The sequence below is a fragment of the Macrobrachium nipponense genome, chromosome 2 (assembly GCF_015104395.2).
Source record: "Macrobrachium nipponense isolate FS-2020 chromosome 2, ASM1510439v2, whole genome shotgun sequence".
Classification (NCBI taxonomy): domain Eukaryota; kingdom Metazoa; phylum Arthropoda; class Malacostraca; order Decapoda; family Palaemonidae; genus Macrobrachium; species Macrobrachium nipponense.
Genome location: NC_087201.1, coordinates 145,954,303 through 145,961,802, shown reverse-complemented (window position 1 = coordinate 145,961,802; position 7,500 = coordinate 145,954,303).

Here is a 7,500-nt window from a genome sequence, read left to right as displayed (position 1 = left end):
ATTTTTATGTTAAATTTAGCCACAGTTGAAAAATAATCGTAATTTCTTAATATTTTTCTAAAGAGGTTTAAATTGTTGATTTGATTTAGATAATGAAACATTATATCGTTCGACGCATGAGACTGAAAAAGTGAGAAAGAGAAAGAGAGAGAGTGGTGAGTGACGAAAGCAAAACCTTCATCAGATCTGAATCTAGGGTCGTGTCCCTTGTGCCAGGTAAGCGAGTGTCAGTAGTTGTAGTAAAAGTCTTCTCAGAAGCCGGATAATAAGACCTATTTTTTATTTTCTCTTCTCATATTCCACATATCTAAAATCTGAAAGCAATCAGCACATTCAGAATGAATTTATTATATGAAAACAAAAGTTTTATATAATCTTGATCGTATGCACGATGCAAAATCCCATGATAAGTAAAACAGGTTTGAAGAATTAAATGCTCCTTTCTTCACTTTTACTCGTAATTCCTTTGGGTTTACCTTTTTGATTTCAGGTAATCATGATTTAGTTGTACAATTAATCCTTAATCGTTTGGTAGGAACGAAACTATCGTATCTTGAGCAAAACGTAAGATAAATGAATAAATAAAAAAAAAATGCAAGTTTTCTAAGCTACAGAGGAAAATGAGACACTGAGCGACCGCTTACCTCCCGGTAGGTACCAGCCAATTAGAGGCCGCGAAACAAACGTCTTGTAGGCAAAGAGCAATGATACATATGTTTGCGCGTGCATATTTTTTTTTAACAAAATACAGGCGAAAAATAGTTTAATTTTTTTTCAGGCTACAGTGAATTCGCGTCTTTGAACAAACTAGATGCTTCCTTTTATATTTGTTGTATCTAGGGGTGGTTGATATTCACTGCAGTAATTTTTACTGAACTCGCTAACCATAGGGAATTAAATAAATAAGTTTGTAGTATTGCAAGTGGGGACATGTGTTCTTCTGTGTGTGTATGTGTGCGTGTGTGTGTGTGGACAGTACACTTTGTAATTAGCGAGGCTGAAGTTATTTACAGGGCGCGTTCTCTTCCAATCTTTATTCGAGAAAGGTATCCTGTTTCGGACGAGACCATTTGCATTCATTTGCAGTCGGTGCTTTTCCAGTTAAGTGCAGATATCGTGTACAAAGGAGCCTGTAATCTACTCAAAGGTCTTTTTCCAGGGCGCTCTTGCTCAGTAGTGTATTTTAAAGTAGACACTAAGATCATGCTATTTTTGGTATGCACTGTCTATATCTTTGAGGAATTTATATACTGAATTTGCTTAGCGATTTATTCAGGTACTTTGTATGAAAGCTATAAAACAAAACGTTCTAATGCACAAATGTGGAGAGATAATTTAGATTTTTTTGTATTCGAGGAATATGTATAGAGTTCAGCGGTACGTTAACGTACATAGCCATGGGATGAATATTCAATTAATGCATTCAGACAAGACAATAATAAGTGAAAAAAAAGAAAAAGAAAAAGGGGGTGGGGGTTTAAACGTCCAAGCAAAAGAAAGAGAAAAGCACAAAACGAATTCCTCAACAGTCACGTGACCCTGGGGCGACACATCGACAGCTTTCAAGCGATTGATTTTGGGGACTCTGGGCTTAAAAGCTCGGCGCTTTCTTAGAGAACGGGATGTAATCAAATTCTGCCTTTAACAAATCATTGTCGTAAATATTCAGTGCAACTGTCATCTTTTCGTATGAAAGTACTGGAAAAAAAATACTAATATGACTGTCCTTAACAGCGTGATAAAAACGATTATGGAATCCCATGTATGGATTTATAATTTCTTTTACACAGGTCAGACGCGTAAGCCATCAACACCAGAATAAATGAAATTAAATAGTCAGTTAGAACTACCTTAAGAATGAGGTTCTTTTTATACGCCTTATTAAGAAAAACACAGGACTGATTACTCCTGCAGCAGTATCAGAAAAGGGAATAAGAAAGTTGTTCTGATAAAATACAGCCCATTTAAGATGTTATGTCCTTAGATAATCAATATATACATACATAATACGTATGGATGATTAGACATCTAGATGTCTGGATTACCTCAGATAAGAAAGGTGACATATAACGCCGAAGAAAAAGTACTGACACCTTCCCAAACCTCATCTGGGTGAAACTTCCTTTTCGATTACCAATGGAAGTCGACGCCATTCTCATACCTGCAGATAGAAAATGAACTATTGGTGCTTTGGCAATCGTAACCCAATCTTAGTATCTGAAAAGCAATCCACAGTAATGCAGATATCGGAAAGCCCATAAATAAGCTTAAATTTTCTTGCAAATAGCAAAGGAAAGATGGAACGACTTGGTGCACCATCTATGAAATTTTGGGATTCGGTTTCTTGCTTTGTTGATTTTGAAGTCTATTTCTGATACTCTTTTGATTAGAGTAGATAATCAAATTGGATTTAGTTTTTACGTGAAGATCATCCTCCTTTGCTTGTTTCCTTTTCAGCTGAACGAAAAGTCTGATATTGGTCCAATAAGTAAGTCTTACTTCGTACAGTACACATTTCAAAGACAAGACGAAAACTGCTTTGCAACACTAAAACTTATCAGCGTCTTTTAAATTCTCTGACAACGCTGCAAGACAACAAGGAACCCGGAATGCGAATTATTAAATAACAATTTCATGACAGATTACTCAACAAGATTTCCAGTATCAGTGAATATAGATACATAACAGCATACATATAAATAAATACACATGATTATATATATATTGATTTATATAATCATATGTATTTATGTCTATGTATGGTCTTATGTATTATATATGTATAACATAATTCCGGTTCTCTCCGTCATAAAACATTCGAGGAATTCACTAGTCTGATATATATATATATATATATATATATATATATATATATATATATATATATATATATATCTATATATATATATATATATATATATATATATATATATATATATATATTTAAAATCATTCATCAGACATCTCGTCAATGCAGAGGTTTCAAGCAGAATAGAATCGGTAACGATTATTATTTCAATAATTTTGTTTTGAGAGAGAATTATACAACATACTATACATATACATATAACATATACATATAAACATATACATATACAATATATATATATATTATATATATATATATATATATATATATATTGAATAACTTGATCACGAAGTATATAAAACGTAATGCTATGTATAAATAAAGGTTTTTTTTTGCCACGAAGGAAAAAATGGAATAGGACGAAAGTACTCGGCTAACTCGTTTTTTCATTTTTTTTTCCTTTGTGGCAAAAAAAAAAATCTTCTTTATATATATATATATTATATATATAGTATATATATATATATATGATATATATATATACTAACTGACCCTTGCATGGTTTCTCTGTATATGTATGTTATAGATTCATATGTATTAGTTCGGACATTTAATTTTAATTCACATTACAGTAATGCTTAAAATAAAAGGAGAGAGAGAGAGAGAGAGATAATTTTCAATGTGATGACCGACACTAAAGTAGACGCAGGGGGACGTAGTGAGATACTTGACCAAGTAAAATGAGATTTCTCAAAAGAACAGGTGAGAGTTGGAATATAAACTGGGTGTTTCCCGCTAGGTAGGCATCATGGCAGATACGATAGCGATAACCCAGTAAGTATTCAGACCATAAATACAAGGGGCACTGGTGATAAAACCGGTAACTAATAAAAGTCGTTATTCCGTCCCCCCCCCCCCCCCCTCTCCCCGCCCCCCCCCCCCCCCCCCCCCCCCCCCCCCCCCTCCCCCCCCCCCCCCCCCCCCCCCCCCCCCCCCCCCCCCCCCCCCCCCCCCCCCCCCCCCCCCCCCCCCCCCCCCCCCCCCCCCCCCCCCCGCCCCCCAACAACCATTTCTCTCGGGTACAAACTCGGATCCGAAAGCACTCAAAACTTTCAATACGATGATTACTATGTTATACTATATTATATATATATATATATATATATTATATATATATATATATATATAATAAATTAAAATATTATTTATTATTATATATAATATAATATATATATATAATAATGCATGAATAATTGTCATGAGAACATTGTTATTATTATGAAACAAAACAAAAAATTTACAATTCATGTACAACCAAAATAAGATGGAAATGTAGCGTTTTTAATGACTCGGATATAAGCTTTCTATGCTAAATGTGGGAATTAATCACTGGAACTTAGTTAATAGGTCCATTTTACTACAGTTAATTTTTGTTTTTAGCAAAGGGGCTTTCATATGTTACTGAAAATCTGAAAAATAATGAATGCTTCACATAAAATTATTACAAAGAGAAACCTTCCGATATCGTGTAATACATGAGTCGTTCTGAACTGATACGTAAACGAATGTTCCCCTTTCTCTCTTCGGGTATAAAAGACCCTGTTGACATTATAAAGCAAAACGGAATTACGACTGGTCATTTCTTAATAACGTTACTGATGAAGGATGTCCTGAGCAGCACAATTATTTTGGGTGAAGGTATAACCGATTCTCTCTCTCTCTCTCTCTCTCTCTCTCTCTCTCTCTCTCTCTCTCTCTCTTTGATATCAGATGCATTTTGCTGGCAATCACGGCCCGAGACTGTAATATCCTGTGTCTGGTTCAAGTAGCAAACAAAACCTTGGAAGAGTTAAAACCTGGAGTCCGGAATTTTCTTAGAAATATTATCTTAAAGAATGTCTTTCATGTCAAAGCTTTCATCTTTACACAGACTTTTCAAATATTCATCTAGACATTTTGTTGAGAGTAAGTATTTTTTGGAATAGGGAGCTCTTGCTATTGTTAAGTATTCTGGTAGAAGATTAGGTCATTCAAGTAATACTGGAATAAAGAATGAGGGTCATATTAAACATTATTTACTTAATTACTGATGCGTGTTTGTTGAATGTTATTAAAAGTAGAGAGAAAAAAAGTGGTGGGAGAGGCTGTTATAGAGGATATCAAAAGGCTAAATCTGGCTACTGCCTTTCAGATAATATACGGCAGAATTCACCACTTTCCTCCATAGTTCCTGCGTAATTTTCCTTATAATAATAATAATAATAATAATAATAATAATAATAATAATAATAATAATAATAATAATAATAATAAATAATAAATAAATAAATAAATGAAAATTACGCCTACACCTGCAAAGTTTAATTCATAGTAAAGTATCTATATTATTCTAATAAAAAAATCATTAGAAAATAGAGACCTCTTTAGTACAAATTAAAACTTCAATTCCTCATATAATTTTCAATGAAACAGATAATAATAATAATAATAATAATAATAATAATAATAATAATAATAATAATAATAATAATAATAATAATAATAAAATATATAAAATAATAATGATGATTGTCAAAGTTCTCTGACAATTACTTCCTCTGCATTTACTGATTAACAACTGATTAGGTACCTGCGGAAAGTAATTAGCAAACGTGTGCAAATAAAAAGACACATGAATATATTGTCCGTGAAATTAATGAGTGCAGGACTAAAGCTGATGGTTAGAAAACGGTGAGCACTGCCATTTCCCCCCAACACATCCCACAACCCTCCCACAATCTCCCCCCCCCCTCCCCACCCTCATCCCCCTAAAACAGAAGAAAGTTGATCAACAACAAGAATGTCGTCGATAAAAAGGATTTTTGTTAATGAAGTGAATTTAAATATACTATTAATAAAGTGAAGAAGAATATTGTTAATGAAGCGAAGAAGAATATTGTTAATGAAGTGACGAAAAATATTGTTAGTAAGGTTGAGAAAAATATTGTTACTGAAGTGAAGAATATTGTTAATCAAGTGAAGAAGAATATTGATAAAAAAGTGAAAAGGAATATTATTACCGAAGTGAAGAATATTGTTAATGCAGTGAAGAAAAATACTAATGAAGTGATGAAGAATATTGTTACTGGAGTGAAAAAAAATATATTGTTAATGAAGTGAAGAAAAATATTGTTAATGAAGTGAAGAAAAATATTGTTAATGAAGAGAAGAACAATATTGTTAATAAAGTGAAGAAGAATATTGTTACTGAAGTGAAGAAAAATACTGTTAAAACGACAACAAGAATAACATCATTACAGAGAAGAAGGATAATGTCAATAAAGATGTTATATTTACGTTAATATTAAAAAAATATTTTGTTTTCAATGCAGGTATCGGCCAGTTAACCACGTTTGAAGCCAAATAAAAAGACGAGTTGGACTTGAAAGCTGAATCATCAATAGAACCCCATCTTAAATAGCTATAGACTTAGAGAAGTCTGGCGTAATAAAAGGACAGAGACAAAAGAGAAAAGGCAAAACTTTAATCATCATACAGGGGATAGACTTAACTCGCAATAGCCTCCCTAATCAACTTGCGTCTCAGATGAATAGCTTAATGAATGCGATTTATGAGATTAATAATTTAAAGATCAAAATACTGTAAATAAAATACTGGAAAGGAAAATATTTACATGAATAGCCAGTAGAGAGCTTTCTGAAATTCTGGGCATTGTGTGGGAGCAGAAGCTGCCCCATAAAGTGAGATTCGAAGATTTACGAAAAAAATTGACTTTTCTAAACTTGGGCGATAATGGAACACGGGAATCTTCCAATTCAGAAACGGTTTTGAAGTATTTTTGTTTCTCAATAGAATGTAAGTGGTTGTCATACGGTATAAAACAGAAGAATATCTTGATGATAATAATTATTGTATTCTACACATTATGGTTAGAAATTCACTAATAAATGTATTTTTGCTTTTCATTAGAATAGAAAGTATGTGGCTGTTATAGTGAATTGAACAGAAGAAAATCTTGACGATATTAATTATTGTGTTCTGCATATTATCATCATGAACTAAATATTAGAATAAATGATTATCTGGCAATGGCTGCCTGAAAAAACCGAGAATCGGAATGGTGACCAACCTTTCAAAACCCCGGTGACACTGTACAGATGTGTGCTGCCAGCAATTGTCAGGCAGGTAGCAGAATTCTAATGATGAAAACTCAAAGGAGTATTCATTAGGCCCATAGCTACAGGGACAAAAAACTAAGATCATAAGATATGAGGAAGTAATTGAATAGGAAAATAGAGGGTCTACTTTATGAAGATCTAGCAAACTGAGAGCAAAGAAGTCTACGTCCACAGATGCATGTGTGACAAAGGCTGATCAAATAAAGGAAATATAAGTCAATAATCACTCGGGGGAAATAAATAGATCGGAATTGGACTGTCGAAGAAAAAATACCATTTGGAAGATGGCGTGTAGTACTACCTAGAATCATACTGTAGTACCTTGCAAACGATATATAAGGGCCACTGTTTGTAACAATACTTAACTAAAACTAACCCAATTCATTACAGAACGATGAAATATAGTTTTATGTAAAGACGCCCAACCTTTGATCTGGACCAATAACAGTTAAATGCTCGTAACTCACTGCAGGAAACCCTAGCGTAAAGGCTATCCATTATGATGAATAATAT